Genomic DNA, 5143 nt, shown 5'->3' on the forward strand with positions numbered 1-5143 from the left:
CCCCCAGCCGCTCTCTCTCCTGCTCCAGACTCTGCCTCATTTCAGCCATGGTCAGCTCTACACACACACACACACACACATATAATCTCCATATACATACATACATACATACATGTATATGTGTGTGTGTGTGTGTGTGTGTTCATCTGGTCTTAAAGAAGTTTGAGATCTATAAAGGTTTTATTTGATGACAGAGCAGTGTTTTATGGTTTTGTGCTGTAAAACTTTACACACCTGCAGCGTCTGACAGTCAGTGACCTGCAGCTCTTCACACACAGGAAGAATTATTGTCATCTATTTGTGGGCGTGGCCAAAAACATGATTTGAGGTCACAGGCAGGCAAGTGCACACACAGACATCAAAGGGAGCTTGAGCACCTGCCCTTTTTCTTCCTCGAGAGAAAGTGCCCTTTTTTCTGGGGAGTTTTTTTTTCTTCTTTTTTTTAAATAAATGAATATATGTATATATGTGTGCGTGTGTGTGTTTCTGTTTACGCACAGCTTTCCCTGTCAAACAAATAAAAAATCGAAATATCTGGTCGGGTCAGGAAATGTTGAGACTCTGTCAAGTTCTGATGCCTTTCTCCCTCCACGTCTCCGTGCAGCACAGCAGGGTAGTTTAATATTAAGACACTTATGTTTTAGACACAGTATTGACTGTTTTTGCTTTATTTCACCAACAAATATAATTTCAATTTGCGTCTCTGAGCAACATGACACTGTTTTGTTCCTGAATGAATCAACCGTTTAAATGATTCGGTTCAGTCGCAATGACTCACGTATTAACAGGGACTTGCTGCCACCTGCTGGTGGGTTTAAATTCATTTAAAGTATCTTTTCATTTTTTAAATAATTGTAAATAACAGTATTCAACACTTATGTTTTAGACACAGTATTGACTGTTTTTGCTTTATTTCACCAACAAATATAATTTCAATTTGCGTCTCTGAGCAACATGACACTGTTTTGTTCCTGAATTAATCAACTTTAAATGATTCGGTTCAATCACAATGACTCACTTATTAACAGTGACTTGCTGCCACCTACTGGCGGTTTTCATTTCACATTTAAAGTATCTTTTCAATTTTTAAAATAATTTCAAATATCAGTATTTAAGGTTTTATGTTTAAAATATCAAAACAGTATTAATGCATTTGTAAATGCATGTTAAATACATTCATGTCCTGCATTAAACAGATGAACAAATGCCACTTCAGATGCAGCTTCTGTGTTTCCTCTGCATTGCAAAGATTAATTTTGTCAATACTGATGTTGGACTGGTAACAGCCCAAATGACTTAATATTGTAATTGACTGATTCAATTTAAGAATTTGACTGAAAAGATGATGCACACTTTTAGAAAAAAAAGGCTTTATAAAGGTAAAAAAGCTCATAAAAGGTAAAAATAAATTTAAACTTATTGGAAAACAATTAAATTCTATCACTGCTGTGAACTGATCACCACACAGAATATAAAGAATATCAAAAACTTTAGGAGTCAGCTGTCCACGGCAGTCCTTAAGATATCAGCACAATAACTCACTCAGCAAAATATCATCTAATTATCGTTATCGATAAAATTGAGATAAATATAACATTGCACACCCCTGATATATTTAACATTTTGTTTAGAAATGTTTTTAAATAAATATGAGAAGTGCCCTTTTTTCCACTTGAGCCCCTGCCCCTCAAATGCCCATGCACGTCCCTGTGTAGCAACAACATTGGAGTGTGTATTGTTAATGTCTTATTTTACAGAGAATTCAGGTTTCTTTTTGTGACAGTTTATTAATATATGACCCCCTATACTGTAAATCCCCTTTTTTGTTTTACTGTGAGCCTATTTCTATTTGATAACATTAACCTTTAATACATTTAAATCATGATTATTGCACCACATGGTCCTTGTTTGTCAACCTTTATAGCAACATAACAAAATAAATTGTGAATCTCACAGTTTTGTCTGTAGTTGTAAAAAAAAAAAAAAAAAAGTAGGTTTGGTTGTTAAAAAAAAAAGTTTAACAAAGCAGTCATCAAAAAAATTGCTAATATGAAACAATGGCAGGCCAAATTCCTATAGAAATAGATCACCGTCAAATTAGTACAATTATAACTCATTTAGTTTAAATGTACTCTTGTGAATAGATAAAATAAGAATATACAAAATATCTACAATCCAGAAAGAGAAACAACTGCAAAAGAACAGCCAGTAGACCTAAAAGATTAATACTAATAATAATAACCTCTAAATAAATAATTTGTGTTTGTTTAGTTAGCACAGTTCGGTGCATTTATTTACAGTATTGGTTAATTGTTCTGAGAATCGACGTGGCTTTTCCACAATTTGTAACATTCTAAGTCAATATTCGAACACAACAAATAGTCTACTACATTAAAGTGTGCTTTCTAAGATTCCATGTGTATGTAGTGTCTGCCAGTCAACATTAGCGCGCTACCCTCAGGCTGAATTACGCAAGGACACCAGACCTCTGGCTGCATTCAGACATCTGAACGTTAAGCTCAGCCGTGTGAGATAAGATAAACAGAAGAGTCACAGTAACTGACACTCCAGCTTTCTTCAGTACAGCAAACATTGATCTGAATGTGGAGTTAAAGAGAGGACTGAACCTGTGCTCTCCAGGAATCTACACGATCCTTCTGGTTTTCCCTTTACACACTTTTACTCAGCAAGATACAGATACCGTGCTCTTATTCAAGCAGATGTTTGGTGAAAACGTCATGAAACACACATTAGTCCTGTTCACACATGGAGACGAGCTTCAACACAAATCAGTCGATCAACTCATTACACGTAACGCAGAGCTGTCCAAACTAACAGAGGAGTGCGGAGGGAGATTTCACTTACTGAACAACAAAGATCTGAACGACAGACAGCAGGTCACCAAACTCCTGATGAAGATCCAACGAATGGTGTCTGAAAATGACAACAGCTGCTACACTTTACAAATGTTTGAGACTCAGTCACTCAAAGTATTTCTGCAGAGATGTACAAAGCCACAGTATCTGTATGCAGTCAGTGTTGTCATTGTGATGCACTGGGCTGTGTGAATATGAGGAATGAAGGTTTATTTGATGTTAAAACATTTCTGTATGGTTGTGCTGGAGGTGTGTTATCAGCAGTGACAGGAGCCGTTTGCACACAGATGTACAACAATCAGAGATGGAGGATCAGGAGATTCACTGAAGATCATCTGAAATATGTCAGACTGTGGGGAATCATGTGTGGTTGTGCGGCTGGGATGATCACGGGGGGTTTTGTGGGTCCAGCAGGTTCATCAGCTACATTACTGAGAGGAATACTGGGCGGTGTTGGAGTTCCAGTATTCTGGAGTTTGTACAATAAAATATTAGAATGATTTGATTATTAATGAATAAAATAAACTGATACAAAAACACAGCAGCAGTAGTCGTGAATGAATAAATACTTCAGTGGATGAGATACAGGTTGGTGTGAGCTTATAGCCAGCCGGTTTCAAAAGTATACAGTATTCTGTATTATTATTGCAGAATGAACAATCATAGTGTTTTGTATTTTTACTCTAGCTTTCATAAAACACTGACTGAAACTGCTTTGAGTCTGGTTATATATTTGATTCACAATCAACTTTATTTTTATTGTGCCTTCCAAACAGGCTTCTCAAGGAGCTTCACAGAGAGACATTAATACAAAGAAATGATATATCATAAAAATAAAAGCTAAGTACCACAAAACATGCCACAATAAAAAATAAAAAAAAGAATGTAAGGTGAGCTGTCTGTATCAACTGAATTTCAGGACCATTTTGTTTTTATTGACATAATAATGAGGAGAATGGCACTGCATTAACCAACGCTGTATTCTTAGATGCAGTTTTACAGAACAGAGAAATGTAATTTAAGGAATATAAATACTGTAGTGCACACATTCATTTAAAAGGCATAACCTTCTCTGATAATATATTTTTGAATACAATAAATAGAATTTTAAATAGTCCTGCTCACCTTAAGGAATATCATGGCCTATTTTAAAAGAAAACTGCTCAGAGCATTATTATATCAGTAATACCGAAAGAAAGGGAAAGACCCCACACAATGTTCATCTTATAGACCTGTATCTCTATTAAATGTTTATCAAAAACTGTTTACATCAATAATTGCTGCCAGGCTTGCTGATATAATACCAACAATATTTAATTTAGACCAAACCGAATCTGTGAAAACCTGTGTACTGTATGATAATGTGTGTCAAACACTCAATCTTATTATGCAACTAAAATTAAGAAAAAAATGTTAATATTGACACTAGATGCTGAAAAAAAGCTGTTCACAGTGTTTTTGGTCCTTTATTTATTTATTTTTATTTTTATGTATAGAGCCCTTAGCGCAGGTCATGTTAATCAAGCTCGCATCAGCTGACACTCAGGTGATCCTCTTTTACCTATAGGAATACGACGCCAATCATAATTCCCTTTATAACAGTGATGGGCAAACTTGGCCCTTCCAGGCCACTTTCCTGCAGAGATTTGATCCAACCCTGATAAAACTCACCTGCCTAGCCTTCTAGTAGTCTTGATGACAATGATTAGCTGGTTCAGGTGTGTTTGATTAGGGTTGGAGCTAAGGAATTGTGCTCTCTTTAAGTACACTTAATTGACCTTTTATTTAATTCATATTAGGCCCATATTCTCTCTAAGTACATGATAAAAAAAAGTATACTTTTAACATTTGAAGTATACTACAAGTGCACAATTAATGGAGCATAGCGTTAGTTCTGGCATGTCACGTTAGTCAAGCTCGCATTAGCTGACACTCAGCTGATCCACGTCTACCTATAGGAATACGACGCAAATCATAATTCCCTTTATAAGGTCCTTTCAGTCATTATTCAGCAGCTATCGCTTTGCTCAGGAGCTAATCACCCACCTCCATCCCCAACTCCTCCTCTCGTCCAGTCAGGACTTGGCATTGGATATTTCTTCTTGAGTCAGACCACTGAATTATGTTGATATATAAAATAATCACTTAGAACATTGATTATATCTGCTACATTAATCATTAAAGGGGTCATATGCTATCCAGTGCGTTGTGATTGGCCGAATACCTCAAGTGTGTGATGGAAATGTTACACCCCTACCATATTGTGA

The sequence above is a fragment of the Sinocyclocheilus anshuiensis genome, unplaced genomic scaffold (assembly GCF_001515605.1).
Source record: "Sinocyclocheilus anshuiensis isolate Anshui unplaced genomic scaffold, SAMN03320099.WGS_v1.1 scaffold2583, whole genome shotgun sequence".
Lineage (NCBI taxonomy): Eukaryota > Metazoa > Chordata > Actinopteri > Cypriniformes > Cyprinidae > Sinocyclocheilus > Sinocyclocheilus anshuiensis.